Source organism: Alligator sinensis, unplaced genomic scaffold, assembly GCF_000455745.1.
Source record: "Alligator sinensis unplaced genomic scaffold, ASM45574v1 scaffold611_1, whole genome shotgun sequence".
Classification (NCBI taxonomy): Eukaryota; Metazoa; Chordata; order Crocodylia; family Alligatoridae; genus Alligator; species Alligator sinensis.
Window position 1 is genome coordinate 49,579 of NW_005842332.1, and position 21,673 is coordinate 71,251.

The 21,673-nt window shown below is 46.0% G+C and overlaps 1 long non-coding RNA gene across 2 annotated transcripts in view; it reads right to left on the reverse strand.

Moving 5' to 3' along the window:
- Positions 1-8,469: 8,469 nt before the first annotated feature.
- LOC112551090 overlaps positions 8,470-21,673 on the reverse strand; it is a 105,972-nt gene continuing 92,768 nt past the window's right edge. Inside the window, exons 3-4 of one of the 2 annotated variants that reach the window (XR_003095239.1) lie at positions 10,714-10,790; positions 8,470-9,812 (exon numbers count right to left, since the gene is read on the reverse strand). This is a non-coding gene — a long non-coding RNA (uncharacterized LOC112551090). Of the gene's footprint in view, positions 9,813-10,713; positions 10,794-21,673 lie in introns of both variants that reach the window. The other variant, XR_003095238.1, reaches the window with a different exon arrangement.

Below are 21,673 nucleotides of genomic sequence, written 5' to 3' on the forward strand. Positions count from 1 at the left end.
GAAGCCGGTGGCAGGACCCAGCAGCAAGGCTCACCCAGCCCCTTCCTCCCTTGCAACCAGAAGCCCCTGTCTAGCAGAGGCTTCTGGCCTGGGATCATGAGGCTGTTCCTGTTTCCCTGCACCGGAGAGGGAAATGCAGCCCTCGACAGCTTGCCAAAACTCGGTAAGCGCCCCACCACCCGAAATAATTGCCCGTCCTGGTATAGACTGAGTGACTGGGTTTACTGCCCCATCCACACTGGTGGCCAAGGGCACAACCTGTACCAAAACCAAATTCCAGCCAGGACATAAAATGCACTCCCGCGCATAGTGTAGTGTATTGAAAAAAACAACCCGCAGCACAGCCGGAACAGAAAAACACAGCTCTTACTGGTTTTATAAAAACAAAACAAAACAAAACAGTTCTTTGAATGTTTAGTTACTAAATAAACAGTCCGATGCAATTTCTCCAGCACAATAAAAGACTCGGATTCTTAGATGGCAAAACAGCTTTTGTGCCAAACTTGGTCAGTGCTGTGCATTTATTGTAATGGGATTTCTGCTTCTAAGAGTGGCTAATCATGGCCATTCATTAATTAATCCTCACCAATATCCTTAGACGCATCAACTTCATTTTCCAAGAAGGAAAACTGAGGCTCCCCCCAAAATCAAATGGTTACACCGAGACAGAAACTGGACTCTACTTGTGCTTCTCGTGCTGCACATCACTCTGAAACCCCCAAGATATAAAGAACGCCAAGCTTCTCCTTGCGTGGCCAAGAAAAACCAAGCTGTATTTATATGTATCAACGTTAAACAGCAGGTATAAAAGCACTGAGCTATGATCCAATACAGATCTGTCCAAAAGGGGGGGGAAGAGGGTTATATATTTTAAAGCAATGCTTTTGAAATTCATCGTACCAATTAAGATGCACAGAACGATGCAAAGATCCACAGATTTCTCAGCGCGCCTTCAAATAACTGTTATTCCAGAGGCAGGCTAAAACATCCCTGCTGTATTGTACGAGGCTGTCCAATGAACCCGAAATAGATAAAATAAGTCGATACAGGGGATGGTACGCAGGCCACCAAGCACATTTTCACCTGTGACCTCTTCCAGGCCTCCATCGGGGAAATGCTGGTGCATTAATTCCCTGCACCACTGGTCTCTAGCAGAGGTCAAAGAGGACGTACTTTTGGCAGATCGACCTAACCCCTTGTGCCAGCCACTTCATCCTAGCAGCGCAACAGGGATCGGAGCGCTGTTTTTGTTGGAGGGAGAGCAGGAATCTTCAAGGGCACAATCAGAAAAGTGGAACAAAAAAAATAAATAAATAAACTCGATTGGCCAGAGAATAACTCCGCTCCCTTCCTCCCCTCTCAGCTCAACGTGCACAAACACATCCTGTGGCCAGGGCTTTTCATGTGCTGCCAGGGAGATAAAGGCAAATTCTTCCCCCACCTCTGTGCAGCAGAGACCAGTGCCTGCTGTGCAAAGGAAAGCCATGCCCAGAAAGCATGGAGAGTGAAATGCAATCCAAAGGGAGGACAAAGGGGGCTGGAGAAAGGAAGGGACCGGGGCGGTGGGGAAGGAGAGGGAAATGAGGTGCATTCCCCACTTGGTTCGGAGCAAATCAGAAAGTGGACTTAGGTGGTATCATTATTATTGCAGAGGAACGCCTTGCCACCCCACTGCCTCAGACCAAAGGAGGGAGCAGACAATATATATGTTATCAGTCACGTTGGTCCAGTATATACATTCTCAGCCTTTCGGCTCAGATCAAGCATAGTCTATGCTTGCCTAGGGGAAATATCGTGATTACTGCAGTGGCTTCCTAGTTGCACCCGGGGAAGACTGCTCTGCTGGCATGGGACAGTACCCGGGTAGGTAATGCATACTTAACCTTAGCTTTAAGCCCACTTTATGGAAAGGGGAGACTCCTCCCAAGCTTGCTCCTGAGGCCTTATGGCTAAGGGCAAGCGAAACCCGAGTGCATCCGAACCCCAAGCCTTGGGGCTTGGGCCTGCAAGTAGGATGTCCGCCAAAGGATTTGGGAACACGTGAAGCCCCAGGTCACAGTATCTTGACCAGGTGGGGATGGAGGAGGTTTGCCAGTAGTAAGGGCCACTTCTGGTTCTGGACTGACTCACGGATTTGGAATTTGGTTAAGCTAATCTGGCTTGGAATACGGGAAATTTAGTATAGCTCTAGATCTATAGCTCTAGATCTAGATATATGGGGCATGCCAACAGTCATGTTGCTGCAGCATATATGGTGCATGCAGACAGGTTGGTATCGGTCATGTTGGTGGTAGCCTTGTCCCACACATGGCAGGAACGGGCACAGGGACAGAGGTCAGGACTGGTGACAGATAAATGCATGTGCTGAGGGTCCCTGAGGGTCTCCAGAGTGAGTGACATGAGGAAGAGGAGGAGGAAGAGGAAGAGCTGTTTTGGAAGGAGAAGCTGAATGGGCCAAAGAGAAATAAGGAAAACCAAGAGGGCTGGGGGAGGAGGAGATCGCTTCTGGCAGAGGAGCTCAGAAAGGGGAATATACTTTGATCCTCTGTACCAGTGACGACCCTCAAGGTCTTTAAGGTTGGTGGGGAATGTCCACCAGACCTTCCTGCTGGATCAGCAACTGCTATCATTCATCTAGGTTAAGATGCCCAACTCTAAGCTTTCATAAGGCTTATTTCACATGGGGAAGCAGGGCACTGGATGCAGGCAAGGCGCCCAGAGCTGGAAAAAGAGGTGCCAATGAAAAACTGAAACAGACGGCCTGAAAACACCAAAGGGAAAGGATGCAAAGAGATCTGGTGTTTAAGCCTAAATATCCTACTCGGGATTCAACGCAAAGTAGCGAATCTATGCTAATAGGAACAAAACAAAGGATGATGTCACCGTCACCATCTGTCTCAAATATGCTTTATATTTAAATCTTTCTAATTAAAACAAAATTCACTGACATGTGTTAAACGAAACCTTCAAAGCGCGCACGCGTGTGCGCACAGACACACACACACAATGCTTTGCTTCCTACCCAGCTAAAAAGATTGTCACAAATAACCTTGCACACTTCCTGATTGGTTATAAATACGAGCCTGCAGTAGACATCATTTCCTGGTGGGCAGCAGACACATGCCAGCAGGACACGCAGGCTGCTCCTGGCAGGTCATGAGAAGTGGCCAGAGGGCGAGAGACTGAGAAAGACACAAGGGGAGGCTCCAAATACTGGGCTGTCAGTGCAGATAATTGGTCCCCCTGGGGACTTTGCACTGTTAAGCACAGTATGGAAAAAAAATTACCTTTCATTTACTGTTGGCTTGGCCGTTTTTGTTTTTTTTATAATGACTTTTTAAATGGAAAACCAGTCAAGTCAATATTACTTTGTCACCTTCTATGAGATTTAATGTTGACTTAAATAAAAACTTTCCAGGCAGCCTGGACAGGTGAAATGAGGTCTGCCAATATTAACTTAGCTTTCTATTACATCCTCTACAGACTGCACGCACGAGCCCCTGCAGTCTGAGCTTCGAAGGCCACAAAGGTCTTATACGGCGAATGCAAACTGGTACGAAACTAATCCTGAACACGGTGCTGGGGAAGAGGCGGGATGGCTGAGACTGCTCTGCTCAGATCCCAATCTCTTCTCTTACCCGCCCAGGGCTGGCAGGTGCTCCGGTCTCACTTTGCTGATCTGGAGGTGACAAAGAAAATGGCAATGCTAAGATGGCCTTAGGAGTGAGCTCGGCATTGAACTTCAGATAAGGAGAGAACAGAACGCTTCTGGAAACAGGGATGATAGAGCGAGCTCTTCGGGAGCCGGGATATTTTTTTTTAAGTCGCAAAATAAAGAACAGCAAAATAGCACGCAGAGGGGATACTCTTCTCTTTACACACACCAGCGATATGCTCCCTTACCAGTGGGCATCACACAAATGCAAGCACTATAATACCATAGATCTGCACTTATCTGAACTCTGAGAAACTGCCCCCCACTCCCCATTCATACATGCGATTTATGCACAAAAAAATCTATAACATAAAATGACACACAAAAGAAGGTTTAAAACCCACATAAAAGTTTCCAGAAATACTGTAATAAAAACCTAACATAAATAAACTGTACATACAGAGGGATGTAGTTGCATTTCAAATGGCCAGAATGGGAATTCAAATTATCTGAATGGTCACAGAAAGAGAGTTCAGATAGGCCAGAGTCTGTAATTTCATTTTGAAATGCTTGTCACGTGGACATCTAGCAATGGCATATCTGCCTAATTAAGAACACGTAAGGGGTAAACCAACAGTATCTTCACAAAGCATCTTCCATCCCACCATTTGAAAGTGTCCTGAATATCTCAAGAGACTGATAACAAACTTCAAAACAAGGGGAGATGATAAACCTCAAGATAGATTTGGGCTTAGGTTTGGATTTTAGCATCAGAATTCAGCAATTCCCCATACACGAATGAGTAAGCTTAATACAGATACGTTGCACGATGTTGTGAACTAACAGATCTCTTATCTTCTCCATGTGCACTTGGGATGTATCCCCAGGTACTTTCAGCGTAACGCATTCATCTAGAATTAAAAAGACCATATATATCCAAGAGCTACAAGTTAATGTTGATACTCAGCCATAACCAAAACTATTACTATAGCTTTTTCAGGACACAAGTGACCCAAAACCCAAGGCTCTGATTAGCTGACTTTCAAGCCTCACCTAAGCAGTGAAGAGACTTAAACAAATGCACCTTGGGTGCAAGAGGGAGGATGTTCAGAGCATCGAACCTTGCAGTTGCCAATGCCCAGAAAATGGCAGGGAAGAGAGATGAGCCATAGGCCTGCCTCTTCTTCAGTGAATGTGAACGAACACAACACACTGCTATTGCACCATTGATATTAATAGCAGGCTGGGCTTGAGGAGTGAAGTGATGGAGAAAGGACAGCAGCATGCACCTTACTTTATAAGGTCCTCCCTGCCATATTGGTCATGGGGCATAACAAGGATCAGGAGTGCTCCAAGTGCTTTGAGGCATCGCTATTGGTTATCACTGATAAAGGAACAAATGCAGAAGTCCGTCTTTTTTTCTTAGGTATCATATTAGGATGAAATCCTCGTACAGTGAAAGAACTGGGATGTTGTCAAGCCACCATAGGATGAGCTACAGTACAAACAGTATCTTCAAGGACTCGTTCAAAGGCCCGTTGCGGTCACCAGACTCCTTGGGATTGCAGTGGACTTTGAGTTGGGCCCCAAGTCCTTGCTACTTTGGGACTCGCATCACCTCCTGCCAACAATTAAGCCACTTTGATTTCTCATTCCATTTAGCTGATAGAAAGTCACATCACTATACGCATCATTGAAGGATCCTCCGCATGAACTGGATAACCATGTCCCCCAACACAAATGGCCTCAAAGTTTAGCCTTAGTGAATGTAGGACACTCATTAACTCAAGAAAGAGGGTGCGCCTCCTCTACTATCTCATCATGCCATGTAGGATCCAGGATAATCCACTGACTGGATAATTGGACGTCAACAAAACCGTTATTATAATCAAACTACACATCCTAAACGTATCAGGACCCAACACAGTTACAAAATTCTATTTAAAGCAAGGATTTCATTGAGTTATGTATCGTGCACGTATAACACTGCTACAGTGCTCATTTTTAATCAAATTCATTGGTTTTATCACCTCTTTAACCCAGCTTGACAAAACAAGAAATGGTTACAAGCAGTTTAACATATCCTTCTGCACATGCTGGGCTAAATTTCTCTTTCGTCCATGTTTAAAAGTCTTTAAAACCAAAAGCTACCCCACTGATTTTAATGCAAAGACTTGGTAGATAGTTATGGGTACTGAAAGAAATGTTTGGTTTGGGGCAGTTTAGTATTAGTCCTAAATAATGTTGCAAAGTAAGAATCATTCCAATTGTTCCCTTTTCCATTTTGGCTGCTATGAGAGGAGACATAAAAGGATTCCAAAACAAATTCACCATCCGAACATATCACATAAGCCGGTCTTCTTTGCTGGTATCTTTGCTTTCAGCACTCATTGACTGGTTGGCAAGTTGCACGGCATTTCTTCAAATCGGATGCACGTCATTCAAATTGTTGCAGGTCATCATCTCAGAAGTACAGGCAGTTTCTACATTCCCAGCTACCGGATGAAAGAGATGCTGGCCAGTCAAGTAACAAGAGAATAACAATGAGCCCAGAACCTGCCCAACAAACTTCATGTGACTTTTTAGGTTTTTAAAAAGTATTGATGTCCCAGGTTTTCTGAGCCCTGCAGGTTGGTGAAGGTCAAGCCCCTTTAGTGACAAACGAAAGGCACACGAGGTTGATGGGTCCTATGGGGCATATTCTCAACTCAAGCCCTCTCCGTGGCTCTGAGATGCGGAGCAGCGTTCGCTAAATACTGGAACTGAGATTAAGACAATGGAATTATTTATTTAAAATAAACCAGTTCTTTTACAAAGTTGGTTGCCATTAATGGAAAGCCCCAAAAAGTATTTGTTTCTTGCCCGGCTCAGAGCATTATATAGCGTAGCAATTTCTGGTGCTCGTTTCCAACTTCAGACAAGGCCCTCTGCATCCCTAAAGCTCGTGAGAGCAGCCTGGACTCACAACGGCTGCAAACAGATGTCATCTTTGTGCTCCATACAAAATGTTATGGTGGCCCAAAAGCCAAGCAAATGGACCAAATGAACCAACACGTGGTGGAAATCAGAAGAGGTTTAATTAGACCCGATGATAACCACCCCTTAGTTACAACATTAACTTGCCTTGTCCCAAATGAGGTTTCTACAACTAAGTGGAGATGTGGAATAGGGGAGGTAGTTTTGGGTGGCGACAGACCACAGATAAAGGGAAGCCAAGATAAAGATGAAGCAAAGGACAGCAGATATTAGCAAATGATGCTGCCCTTGGTGATGTATTTTCAGGACAATGCAGTAGGTCCTTGTTATGGTACAAAAGGCTCCTGTGAAGTCTCAATTAAGATGTGAAGATGGAACAAATATAAAGTGAAGAGTCAGGGAAGTGTGCTGCGATTCAGCTGGATGCGCTAGAGAAGATGTCAAAGCAATTTGAGGAGAGAGAGACATACTGCAGAACAGCAAAAGATAAAGACAGGAATGGAAATTAAAAACGATGAGATGTAAAAGCGATATCGTGGTTGATGGAGCCTGAATTCAGCTTTATCAAAGCAGCACCCAAAACCAATCTGGCTTGGTGTGTCAGACAGCCTGCCTGGCAGGTAAAGTTCCCCAGACTTCCCCAGATAATACATCCGTTAGGTTATATTCACTCAAAAGACCATGTAGATGGCCCCGTATTGAAGGTGGCACTGTCATACGGCTGGAATATACACCTGGCCCGAGGTTGCCTATTTTTGCAGTATCTTCTGCATACAGAATACCCACTGGAGGGGGAGGAAGAGGAGGGGAGGCAATTTCCTTGTCCAAGCACACGTGAAAAGATATCATCCCTGCTGTGTTGTGAGACGTGGCAGTCATTAACATGCAAATTCCCTTTCCTGGCTTTGTAACCAACAAGCAGGATTATTAATCTCGGGGACAGTCTCCAGAAAGCGGGGGCCAGGAACCATTTCATTCTAAGGCTTTTCTATACGTTATTGTGCACTCACGTGTGCACGCACAAAGAGGTTTTCTAGTTCCTTGATGACAGCACTCAGGGACTCTGAGGTTTAGCAGCCTTCCAAAGCTTTCTTTCCAGTAGCAGAGAAAGAGGCCACATTTAAGGCAGGATCCAAAGCCTGTTTCACAAACAAGAACCCTTCAACGTGTTCCCTAATAACCCAAGACCTCCGCTCACCAGGGCATATCGCTCCAAGGCATTGCACGCTGCAGTGGTCTACATCTATTTGCTACAGGCATTCATTCACCCGATGCAGAAGTCCTTGCACCAATCGTATCTTATTAGGGAGAACTAAATATTGCAGAAAAGTGGAAAAAGGCTTCTGCACGCAGGGGGAGGGAATTCTACCTCTGCGGAGTTAGACGCACGAGGCACTTTAAGGGCAACGCTGGTAAAGCTGGGCAACGAGTACCAGGTGCTTCTGCATTTTATTGAACGTCACGTAATGCACTAGTAACGCTAGGCTCTAAACTGAAGATTGGCTTCTTGGCAAGGGAGCGGCGGAGCTGTGTTGTCATTTATTTACCCAGGAATGCAGCAGCTGTTCCTCATGCTAGGTTTCCAAATTATGCTCAGCTTGACTGATGCACATGGAGAATGAATGATTTGCCCAAAGGTTCGTAGCCAGTCAAAGAACCGGTTTACGCGATAACGCTGAGCTCCCCTGGCTTGCCTTTCTGCACTTCACCGTTGAGTTTGCACTGCTGTCATGTTTACTGGCTCCTTCTCAAGACCATGGCATACACGGTCGCGCACTTCTGCTGAAAGGCTAAAATTCTCTCCGGCAATCAGGACTCGTAGTAGAGATGGTATCTTTTATTAGACCAACAAGAGTTTTGCAAAAAAAAATTCTCTGTACATTTATATCTACAACAGTTTTCCAATATATAGAGACAGATAAAGTTATAAAAGGTGGGGGAGAGGGGTGAAAAAGAGATAGGTGTGTTGTCTTGCCTAGTATTTCTAGATGATGTTGAGATGGTTATTCCCATAGCTCCTTTCCTTTGATATCCTCTGAAGATTTGCCATGGCATCACTTCTGCTCCTGTCAAATCCACAGGTGCTGATTTTTTGGGATGTAAGCAATGTCTCACCTCACCGCATCCTTAAAATCCCAGCCACATGAGGACTTTTTGCACAGGCAACCAGAGATCAGTGAGGTGTATGTGAGCAGTCACATCGTAAGTGCGATGTTCGCCAAATGGTTCAAGTTTCTGCAAAATCAGGACCTTAGCTCAAACCAGCCTGTTTCTGAAGTGCTGAGACGTGGATGCATTGGGCCCGAAAAGGACCCGTTGGACAGAAAGTGCCAAGCATCTCTGTTCTGAAAACTGAACCATCCTATAAGAGTTAAAAATCAGGTACCAGGCTCACGTACAGACATTCAAAAAGCCCGAGGCAGAATCAATCTAAATTGCACAATTTTCTGTAAGTGGTACAGTTTAGCTTGGTAGCAAATACAGCATACATTTGCCCTTTTTATTGTTGGGGGGGCGGCAAAGCTTAGACCAGGTTCTGCCATTTTTAAACCAGTCTGTGTGCTGAACTTTTGTTCTGTTACGGGTATGATCAGGTTTTGTGAGCTGAACTTCTGTCCTGTTCCGAGTACAGCCTGGTTTCCGATCGCTTATACTGGTAAAAGCGTAGCGTCTGTACCTGGCCTCAAAGACCTGCCATCACATTAAAAATGCATAGGCCTGCATTTTCAAAAGGTTCATATCTGTTTTATTTTTAACCAGCTTATTAAACATTTGTACTGCAGCAACTGGCTCCTTCCCCAGCCAAAAGCTCGTTCCCTAAAAACAATATTATGCAGAGACGGATGTAGGGTATGCATCAGTATTTGCTGAATTTGGATGCATAGTTCCCTCTGAGAGGAGCATTGGAATAAAGCTGGTTCAGCAACATTCAGATACCGGTGTGTTGTTTGACTACTTTAATCTTCCTAGATTTTGCACTGTTCCTCTGGAGCTGGTTTATAAGTAGGGTATAAAAGCTCATTGGAATCCAAACTAATTTATGGCCTCTAAAGGGAAAAATTGACATTTTCTAGATCACACACCACCCCCATAAATCAATTTTCATTCTGCACCTATGGTTCAAGCTGCTTCCAGCCTTTGTAAATAAATGCCAAGTGTAATGAGTTTTGAAACAACCAGCCTGAAAGAAACAAAGAAAATGACAGTCATTGAAAAATCATTGTACTTTCAGGCAAACCCCCGTGCAGTTTAAAATGATTACAAAGACCCAAATGACATGGCAAAGACAACTAAGGATTTGACCAAAATCAACTTTTTCCCCCTGCCTTTTGGTTTATTTTCTTTCCTCCCTCAAATAATATAGCATAAGGTATATAAGACCTTCCTCGTTAGCAATCCCTTTGCAGGAACCCATTGCTTGTAGGAATATGATGAGCCTTTCAGCATATGCGGAGGGAATTTCTAATGTAGCTAATGATCCTATGAACGATTTAACCTAGAGATCCTCTTGAAAAGGGAAAGGAAAAAAAAAGCCAACTTTGTGTCAGGGTGCTTTTCAAAAACGGAGAGAGAATTAGGCAGCTGCAAAGATCAGACAACAGGGCAGCCCGAAACCTATAATGCAGCCACTCTCGAGCCCATTGCGGGGTCAATTATCAAATTGGAAACTGTAATTTCCCAGGAGGATAAGTGTTTCCTCCATTATTATTTTTATTTTCTAAACTGAAAGGCTTTTATTATGGCACTTAGATGATTCCCAGTTTGAGGATTTCCTACAGCGAGAGTAACAAAGCAGACTCATTCATCCCCACCGAGGCCTGGCGGTTGGGAATCACCAGCGACAAGCGCACTTGTCAAAGCTTCCCTTGTACACCTATTATCACCTGCTTGCATGCTAATCACCTCCCATCTTTTAAGCAAACGAGGGGACTTCGGTGCCCTGAACCCGCAAGCTGTTCTGCATGGGGGGTCCCAGCATGGCGCTGCCCGTGGGATTAAGGCTGCCCCCTGAATTTGCTCTTGGGAGATCCCACCCTTTCCCCAATTATCAGCCCCCGGCAAAGGTGACTCCTATGAATTACCATCATTCGGAAGCACAAATTTCGAGCCTGAGCCAACACTCTGTTCCCAAGTGCATCGATCTTCTTAAGTGAAACAGCTACTGGAAGGAGACAAAGACACATTTGGACAGAGAGCTCTGTTTTGTTTCCGGAGACGTTCAGACAGTTAATAGCATGAACAGCTGTAGAGCATATGCTATCGTCAGAGAAACCCTTCTCGCCCCACTCTGGACAGGCATATGAGGAACTCGGGAGAAGCCCTAATTCAGCTCCAAACTCTGCAGCTCAGGTTGATCGTGGAGGTTTATGAATGACGTTGAAATAACCTGTCGGTCACAAATATTTCTATCTTAATAGGAAGCCCGGCTCTGCAAATGGACCGTAGCCCATAGACTGATGCCGATAGCTGCCCGGTTCTCGTGCCGAAGCTTTACTAAGTTACCGAACTCCCTTAGCAAGGGCGGAGGAAGCCAAGCCCCTAAGATCCACCGGAAATTCAGGTCACTCAACAGAAAAGTCATCAGGGAAACACAAGTTCTGCTTTTCCTTCAGTAGATACGGACAGGTTTGCAACACAACAGTAAGAGGCTTGGGGACTGAAATGATGAATGTAATCACATTCATGGTCTTAAATCCATTGGTACTAGAAGACTAAGAGAAATCTTCAATTCAGGCCTCTTTGCTGAATAATGTACAAACTACAGTGCAAAGCGATGAATAAAGCAGAAGACACACAAAAAACGCCCCCAAACTGCTGTGTTTATTAAGAGAACTAGCAAGTTTAACCCCCGAAAAATACAGCTTTTGGGTTTCCTCTCCTTTAGAGCTCTGGCGTCTTGACTTTATTGTAGAAAGTTAAGTTTTGACTTGTCTTTTCACAGGACTCGCTGCCCTTTGTTTGACTTTTGATACTCTCTCCGCTCAAATAGAAATGTATTAACACTGCCACTGAACGAAATGTGAAAGAGGGATAGTGACATTTTCAATATAAACCGGGAAAGGAGCTAGATTAGTGTTTTCACTCTCTGAACCAGAAGCGATGCTTTCTGACATTTCATTCTTAACAAGAGGAGAAGATGTCTTGAAAAACTTTTAGCGGGAACTAGTGGGACGGAGAAATTACCACACTGCTAGTTATACAACCCAGAAAGCAACGGCCTCGTCCCAAACAATCGTTCCTCAGATCCATTCCAGAAAGGATGCAAAAAGAGGCACTTTGAGGCAATCAGCAAGCAAGCAATTCCTTGCAAGCAATTCCTCGCTGCCATTGCTCTGATATGTGTGCTGGGTCTCAAATGAAGATTGCAACAAGGCTGCTTCTCTAGTAATTTAAAATAGCAACTTCTTATGTCATCGATGCCTTCTCATAGTCTACTCTTTAATAGCACTTTAATAGCACTAGCCTAATCGTTCCTAACTTGTGGGAGCAAACCATGCAACTCGGAGCTGCTTTTTTTTTTGGCAATATTTGCAATCAGGCTCTTAAGTAAGTTTTTAATTGTTAATATTGAAGTATTCATCTTAACCTGGATGCTCTCAGCACTGTGCATCAGATGAGGCAGTTACTACCCCAAGGATGCACATAGGCAAGCCAAAAGAACAAGAGGAAGGATGGTCTAAGAGCATAACACCTTAACCTGTGACCTAGAAATCCAACATGTGCTCTGTCACACACACATCCAATGTAACTTGGACAAGCCAGCTGGCCCCTATGACAAGTTGGCTTTGACAAGAAAAAATCTTACATTCCTGATAGTGTAGGAAGCCACACCTGAGAAAAATGATCTTGGGGATAACCAAAGCTGGGGCTGACTTCTGGGCTAAGTACAGACAGTCAAAAAGGCCAAGGCTGAATTGATTCAGTCTTTGAAGGTTACTTTGAGCTGCGCAGATTGAACCGACAAGCAAGTGAACTGACATTCACTTTTGATTCTGGAAATGCAGCCACATGCCTGCAGTGGCCCAGGCCAGAAGCTGGGGGGCGCTAGAGCATGCCTCCCTGCTGGGCTGAAGCAAACAGCTTGGGCCATAGCCCCTGCAAAGGGGGGGCGAGGGTTTGTCGGGGAGGTGCTAAGCATCCTGGGATGCTGGGGGACTGTGAGTTAACTTGAATCTGGAGGGGATCTGGGACAGAAGTTCAATAAACTGATTTAACCTAAATCAGTTAAATCTGACACTGTATCCATCCACGTTTATCTTAAACTGGTTTTGGCCATTTTGAAAGTGGTTTATGTGCACTGACTGTCTGCTGTGTTATGGATTTGAACTGGTTTCTCATCACTTATACCGATTTAAGTGCAACTTCTGTCCCTAGCTCTAGACTCTGCCCCAGACTTCATGCATGGTGGTAGACGAATAGCTAAATCTCGCTGGGCCTTACTCTGTCATTTTGAACATTGTGATTTATGTACCTACAGTGGTGACACGTAGGGGGAGCACATGCAACCCCCGAGAGCGCCGGTGCACCCCCTGACAGGCTGCGCTCTCCGCTTAGGCGATGGGCAGGAGGGGCAGGCGGGAGTGCCGGTGCCCACCCTGCAAATGCCAGCCGGGGAGTGGGAGTGCCGGATGTAGTGCCACGTCCACTTCTGGGATCGCCGCGGCTGCTTCCCAGTGGTGCAATCGGCTGCGGGGGAATCCCCCCTCCCCCCAGGTCAGTACAATCAGCCGTGGTGGGAACCCCCAAGTCGCCGACTGCTCGCTGGTGGGGCACGTGCTCCCCCAACTAAGGAAGTACCAGTCGCCCATGTGTACCTATAAATATATCTAACAGTACTCAGAAATATTACATAACAGAAACATCAACAACTCTCATCTCTTCGGCGTGGGGAATGTTCTTCCTTCTGGGTATAGATAAAGCTTGTAACATGCTTTAGGATATTTCTGGCTGACAGGAGCTAGACGCGTGGTAATTCATTTTTATTATTATAAATTAAGACCTGTCTTGAAAAAAGGGGGAGGGAGGGAGGGGCTCTGCTGACAGAAATCAATAGCTAAGTAAATGTTAGGGCCGGAAGTTATTTTGCTCAAAGAAAGCAGTAAAATCATATTTGAATAAACTAACAAGGATTCTCAAGTACCGATGAAAGCAGTGCCCAAGGGAGATGTCATACATACACAAACTTCAAAAATGAAGGAAATCAAACAACTGCAGCTGAGAAGCGCCTCCACCTTTCCCAGGATTCAGAGCTGTGTTATAGGTAAGGGGCACTGTCAGTCTCGGCGGTCCTTGTAACGTGTGGCTTTTGAAGATCTTTTTGCTTGTACCTGGGATTACAACACATTATTTGCTTGCATTTATGTGGCATCCAAAAAGCACCGGTGCTTCACAGGAAGGAGAAGAATAAAGCATGTACACAAAGCACTGGACTTGGTTCCCAAGTAAGGGAGGATGTTAGGGTTAGGGTTGGGGTTGGCCACTGAGGGTGAAGCCATTGCTTAGGAAGGATTTGGGGAAGGAGTTTGAAAGAGCAAGATGTGTAGGAGGCGAAGGAGGGTGTTTGGTGGGCGAGAGGTGGAAGCCTATTCCAAAGCTAAGGGGAAGGATGAGAAAGAGCAAAGCCACAAGCAGAATAAGATGAAGGGGTAAGTAATAAGGGAGGGGTTTGTGCGCCAGAGTAAGCTACTGATGAGCGATGGGGGCAAGAAGGGTGGTTGGGAGCAGCCCGAAGACATCTAAGAGTCAAGGTGTGGTGCTACGACCTGAGAAGAGATGGATGATCCCTCATGAGACTTATCCACCAGAGGGGACATCACCGAGCAGTGCAGATGAATCTGTCACAGTTCACAGGATATCACTAATCTCCCTTACAATTTACACCCCAGATTGGCATTGCTTCAACAGCACCCACGTAATATCCTGGCTTGTCTTTGCCATGGAGCCTGAACTCTGAGAACCCATCCATCTTCAATTATCTATTCTGGCACTCACCGAGGACCCACTTCCCCGGATTCACTGCCCACATATGCCCATTACCTTGGCTGTATTAAATGCCTATACCGCTTATTTTTCTAGAATAAAAGCCCCATAAAAAGTATTTGACTTTTGAGCCAGTGCGTCTCAAAACCTTGTGTAACTGATCCTCTGACACACTAAATAAACTGACACATGAAAGCAATTTAAATTTATTTAGCAGAAATGCAAATTCAGCCCCAAGGCTATTCTCCAGTACACAGCCTGTAAGGCCCCCGACCGACGCCAGCTTCCTAAGGTGGCTTATTCTGAGAGCACGGATCACCCAAATGATGGGGTCCCCTACACTAAGGTTGGGGACTTTGGCTAAACTTCAAAACAAACATCAAAAAGAAAAGGAAAGGGGAGGGGGAAAGCAGAAACGCTCATCTTGGGTTTTCTTGATTGTTGCTGTTGTTTTAACAATTAAAATCAAGATACATGAAACAGTTTTCCTGTGTGGTAAAGGTCAACAGACGCTGCCAAGTCTCATTTTGTCCTGATCACTAAGTGAACCAAGAGTTTGGCTCAGCTCTGCTCGGGCTGGTTGTTCAAAAAGAGTGATCAAAAGCGGGCTCCGTAGAGGCTTGGGGCTGGAATAGAGATGGGGCTCTAAAGCAGGAGCCAGATGACTTAGTAAAGTATTTCCATGGCACCTGCCTCTTCTACAAAGGTAGCCAATGCTCCTTCCCTCAATGTTGACACCAGCACTGAAAAATACCCTCCGCTGTTTTCCCCTTTAACGTTGCACATAGGAAGCAGGTAACATTTGCTCACGCAGATTTAACAGTAGACAATTCATAGATTCATAGATGTTAGGGTCGGAAGGGAACTCAATAGATCATCAAGTCTGACCCCCTGCATAGGCAGAAAAGAGTGCTGGGTCTAGATGACCCCAGATAGATGCCTATCCAACCTCCTCTTGAAGACCCCCAGGGTAGGGGAGAGCACCACCTCCCTTGGAAACCTATTCCAGACTTCGGCCACTCTAACTGTGAAGAAGTTCTTCCTAATGTCCAGTCTAAATCTGTTCTCTGCTAGCTTGTGGCCATTATTTCTTGTAACCCCCGGGGGCACCTTGGTGAGTAAAGCCTCACCAATTCCCTTCTGTGCCCCCGTGATGAACTTATAGGCAGCCACAAGGTCGCCTCTCGACCGTCTCTTGCGGAGGCTGGAGAGGTCCAGGTGCCCCAGTCTCTCCTTGTAGGGCTTGGCCTGCAAGCCCTTAACCATACGAGTGGCCCTTCTCTGGACCCTCTCCAGGTTATCCGCATCCCTCTTGAAGTGCGGCGCCCAGAATTGCACGCAGTACTCCAACTGCGGTCTGACCAGCGCCCGATAGAGGGGAAGTATCACCTCCTTGTACCTATTCGTCATGCATCTGCTGATGCACGATAAAGTGCCATTGGCTTTTTTGATGGCTTCGTCACACTGCCGACTCATGTTCATCTTGGAGTCCACTAGGACTCCAAGATCCCTTTCTGCTTCCGTGCCACCCAGCAGGTCATTTCCTAGGCAGTAAGTATGCTGGACATTTTTCCTCCCTAGGTGCAGCACTTTGCACTTCTCCTTGTTGAATTGCATTACAATGTACGGGCCATGAAGATATCATCAGGTTTGTCTTGAGCAAATAGCCGATGGGGCCCATCACTGCACTCGAGTCAAGGTGGAGAGGAAGAAGTGGGGAACTGGGGGGAAGCTGATGCTTCAGCTGCAACCCAAGGGTCCAGGTCTGAGAACAAGGGATGCCACCGTGCATTCAAGAGCAACCAACATGACCCTAGGTGCCCTCTTTAAGAATAGGGACAGCTATCGTGTATAAGCCTTATCTGGAGCCTGTGAGGCAGCAAAAGCATCATCCTTAAAACTGCACCCTGGTAACCGGTTGGCCCTGTGACAAAGAAATCTACTATGAACTAGCAAGTAGAAGGAGATCCAAATTGACCCTAAGGTCAGGAGTGGCTGTGTCTTGCTCACTGGTTCAGGCCCGTTTCTGTTGGAAGGAGTGCATCTTGCTTTTCTGCATTCTTCTGCTGAGCCACCAAACCCCAAGAAACAGCAACCTGGGGTGGACCTGGGATTCCCCCCCACCCACCTGAACAACAGGGATGATTCCTGACCGTTGCGCCTCTTTGTCAGTCCCGTGTGTTATAGTGAGGAGTTGCCACTCGTGGCACCGTGAGTCTTCAGCTGCAGACCACGGGTGTAAGACAGGGCATCTTGCAGCTCGTATTTTCCATAGGTTTATGCAGCAGCACTGCCCAGTGCTTGACCCTCTCTCTCAGCAGGGTCATTCTGCTCCAGCGACATCACATCCTGACTCCTAAACAGCAGGCTCTCTGCAAAGGATTTGTCCTTTTGGCTTTCCAGGAGGATCTAACAATTGGTGACTAACAAGTCAGCTTTCAACCCGGAAAAAAAGACTTACAATGAAGAGGCCAAGATGTGGGTTTTTTTGGTGGGTATTGCTTGGTTGCAATGAGGAGTGAACAAAGGATTTTCAGAGTCAAAAGCAAGAGCTTCTAGAACATGAGTTAAAGGATTAAACCTTTACCTGGGACCGTAATGGATTCCTATCTCCTATGGACTGGGTGCAGAAGGGAGTGCATAAGGCGCACAGAGCAAAGCAAATCTGCTCAGAGTAGCAGAAGTCCTCAACAAGTCCAAGTTGTGTTCAAGGTATACACAACAGTCCCAAGTTGTACCTCATTTCATGGTAACCAGTGTCTGGTTGCGACTGAAAGAGGGAAACTCCAGGGCTGGAAGCAATGAATGTCTAAAGTCCAGGATAGCAGCTGAGATCCGTAGCAGGCATCCCCTATAGCAGGCCCACAGATGAAAGTTAATGAGGGTCCACTGACCGGCATCTGTCTAAACAGGAATACCCTACATCCCACATGGATACAAGGAATTACCTTCCTGCACCAAAAGGAAACAAATTCAAGGCGATCCAGCTGCATGAATCAGGAAGAAGGGATCTCTAACCCCGTCACCTACTGACCTCCGTTACCTTCTCCAACACTTTGCACATCAAGAGGAACAAGCATGCTGGTATCCCTTTCCACTGCCTTGCTACTATGGCCAACGCGCGTCTACCTTGGAGGGCAGCTGCACAAAATTCAGAGCTTTGGAAAAAGCTTAGGATAATCAGAAAAGAGGGGAAATTGAAACCTTGATGGCTGAGAGACATGATTCAGACCTGGCCCTAAAAGGAGGTCACCGCTGGCCAAGGTTCCCCTGGTTATCAACTAGATTATATAGTTATAAAGCAGATAAGTCAATTGTTTGGTCAAATATTAAACCTTTAGAATAGACCAAATGTGCCGGCCTTTAGAGATGACGGTTTAGACAGAGAGAGACTGGAAAAGAAATGTAAACTCCATATGGTACTTCCATAAATTTAGCAGTCTGCCAAAGGAAATCTGCAGCCCTTAAGGACAATGATACCAGTTCCTGGCATTGCACAGTGCCCTGGGAGATAACGGGAGACAGGAAAAATGGACTAGGCCCTTCATTTGCCTGCGGCGAAAGAGAGAGAGATCAGTCCTCAGAGTGACTACAACTGACCCTCAGCACTAATGCACGCATGTTATCTCGTGATTTGCCAGCCCAAAATATCAGTCGGTTATACCACTACGAGGCCCAGGTCAACAAAGTATTTTAAGCACTAAGTGCCGTTGGTGTTGCAGGATTGAAGCTAGGCATGTACTTCCCTGAACATGGACCTCAATTTGGAATAACTCGTGCTGACACCGATAGAGCGGGCAGCATCAGTGGAGTTTGGCTGGATTGCACTGGAGTGGCAGAGCAGATTCGCGGGTCTCCCGAGGCAGTGCAGCAGACTGAGATTTCTCTTCGGTCCTTTTCTCTGCTAAAACTAATGAAACATCTTTCTAGGAAATTAGGCCCTGCAGCCTCCTGCCCATGGATTCTCGTGTCCATCCAGGGCAGCCCTCACCCAGAAAGTTTCCCTAGGCTGCCAGGGCACTACCCAGCAGTAAGCTGACTCTCCTGCCGCACTCAGCTCCTTTATCCCGGCTGCTGGAGCACCAGATAGCCCCGTGCAAGCCTACTGCCCTTCTTAGGGGCTTAGCACCATGCACCCGGCATGGCTGTGCACCAGCCAATCGCTGCCGTCAACTGATGACCTCTATTCCCACCTTCTCACTGGTTGCTACTGGATTCACTCCACTAATCCAGGACTGCCCATTTGATTTACTCACCCCATCAGCCCTTGTCCTCCTGTCCCCTCGCCTCCTACCACCTTTGCCTCTCCCTCGCACACAAAAGAAAATGAGCAGCCCATAGTAATACCCTTAATAGAGGGTCTTCATAAAGTCTTTTTGCACAAGTTATTAAAGTTTATTAAACTTATTAAAGTTTAAAAGTGCACAAGGACTTTATGAAGACCCTGTATATCAACAGCTGTTGTTAAAATAGAAGAAGCACCATCAGGAAGGTCTATGCAATATCAGGGTTGTTGGTTGTAGCTGTGTTGGTCTAAGGACACAGGAAGACAAGGGTCTTTGGGTAAATCCGGTATCTTTTATTAAACTAACTGTAATAGTTGGAAAACATTTTCTTAGCAAACTTTCAGCCTGATGAAGGGTGTTCGTCCTAGCTTGCTAAGAAGAATTTTTCCAACTCTTTGAGTGGGTCTAATAAAAGATACCAGATTTACCCAAAGACCCTTGTCTGCCTGTGCAATGTCAGAGCACTGTAAGCACTTGTTATACTGGCCCTCGCATGCCGAACCTTTGATACATCATCCATCCTCGTCAGCCTCAAGGCAGCACTGCAGAATCCCTTTAGTTGTAGGCAGTGTGAAGCTAATGACTACAGCTGAGTTTTTGAAGAAACACATTTTTTCTTTTCTTTTTTTTTTGGCTGCTTTTCCACCTCCTTCCAGAGGAATGGGCATTGTTTCTAAACCACAACAACATTGAAAGAAACTTAACCCAGGGGAGTTGGTTTTTGCACTTGGCAGCCACTCGCACCACCACCTGGTTAGCCCTAACCCCACCCCTCGAGAAGTCAGCAGGTCCTTGTACCTGCTGATTATTATGGAAAACAATGTATTAAAAGAAAAAAACACAGTTTCAATGCCTGCCTTTGTTCACCTCCCCGGTTTGTTATTCCACCGTTGAAGAGTGACCATGCAAAAATTCAGTCTAAATTTGCCTTCCAGGCATGACACTCTCCATTTGGACTGACAAGCATTCCTGACAACGAATACCATGAATACTGTGGCAGGCAGTTATATGAATAAGCTTCAAATGAACGAGCTAGGGATGACTAACAAACCTGTCCCGGCATGAGCTGGAACAACCTGGAGGTTTGCCATGTTTGGTCCTTTGCATCTATCACCGATTCTGGATCCCGTGTGTTAGGTGAAACCTAAATTTAGGTTGCCTTAAAGAAGCGATGCTCAGCTCTTATATAGCACAATGTACCTAATAGGACTAAATGCAGACCGTCAAAATGCCTGAAGCTGATTCAATCTTCGCAGGTTAGTCTAAGCTGCGCAGATTGAACCAATAAGCAACTGAACAGACATTCACTTTTGATTCTGGAAATGCAGCCACATGCCTCCAGTGGCCTAGGCCAGAAACCGGTGGAGGTGTTTTTATCATCTTCTCCTTACTTTACAGTAGCATCCAGGGACCTCAGCCCAAATCAGGACCACACGCTGCAAGGTGCTCTACAGACACACGGCAACAAACCTCATTCACAACGAAAATCCAAGTAGATAAGACAAGCAAAGAGTGGGAGGAAGGCAGCATCTTTGCTTTCATTTACGGAGAAGCTTTTTGTGGCAGTGTTCCCTAACCGAACTGCTCAGGGATACCCATGGGGTTAGCAACAGAGCCAGGAATTAACCTCAGACCTCTTAAAGGCCAGCCCAGTACAAAGAACCATGAGACCGTTCTCACTTAACAATTATCTGTTACATTTTGATTTCCCAAAAACCTTTATAATCCAGTGAGATAAAACACAATTCCAAGGAGTGCATTTATACCATACGACCCCAAACCTATGTTATGAATACCCCAAACGCTCGAAGATCATCTGTAGGTGAGGGACCTCAGCTCTCATCAGGAAAATGTCAACTTTCCGAGCAAGATTGCAGGCCTTCCTGGAGGTGCACCAAAAACCCACATGGAGCCCTGGCATTCAACCCGGTCTTGTTCACTAGATTTAAAATAATGCAATCCAACAGCAGCTTTCTGGGTTTGGAGCTGGATAAAGGAGCGGGTGGACTACAGGGCAGCAACGAGAGAAGGAACTGACTTTCAGAAGGAAAAGCCCCAAATGACTCGAAATGTATTGCAACATCCAACCGGCAATGGGGGTTCAGTGACCCTCAATGAGTCACGCTGCTCTGTGAAAAAAAAGACTTAAAAAAAAAAAAGACCAGAAAAAAAAGTGCTCCAAATGCCGAGAACAGCAAAGTTCGTCTGAGTCACAAACTCAAAATCACCCCCGTGTTTTGCCCTTTACATGCCACTGTGTACGAGCATTACCAGGGGACAGGAGAAAGTACTGCACCGTGCAGTTCGGTACCTGGCACTGTGGTATTCAGTGTGACTGAGGGACATTTATTCTGCTTTTTTCTTCTCTTATAATAACCTGGGTCCATTGTCCTGGGCTTATCACTGTGGGGAATAAGGGACCCCACGGGGTTTGGAACAAAGAGCATTCTCCTGGGATACAAAGCTGATGCAGATGCCAGGTTTCTCTCTGCCTCCTCCCCTGAAGATTTTGGCTGGTGGGTTTACCAAGTCCTAGCTCCAATGCCAAGCCACTCCTCCACACTAACCCTGCCTGCAAAGCATATGCCAGGAGTACATTGTGACCACCACGGAGATGCTTTGCTTTGTCCTGTAAGGTATTCTTGGCATGGTGTTGCCTTTCTGACCCCACATGCCCAAAAGGATGAGGAAAGAGTAGCCCTACACAGCACGATGTGATCCCTTAGAAAACGGGCTTCCTTCTCTCGTGCAAAAGTTCAGCCCTCATACTTTCCCT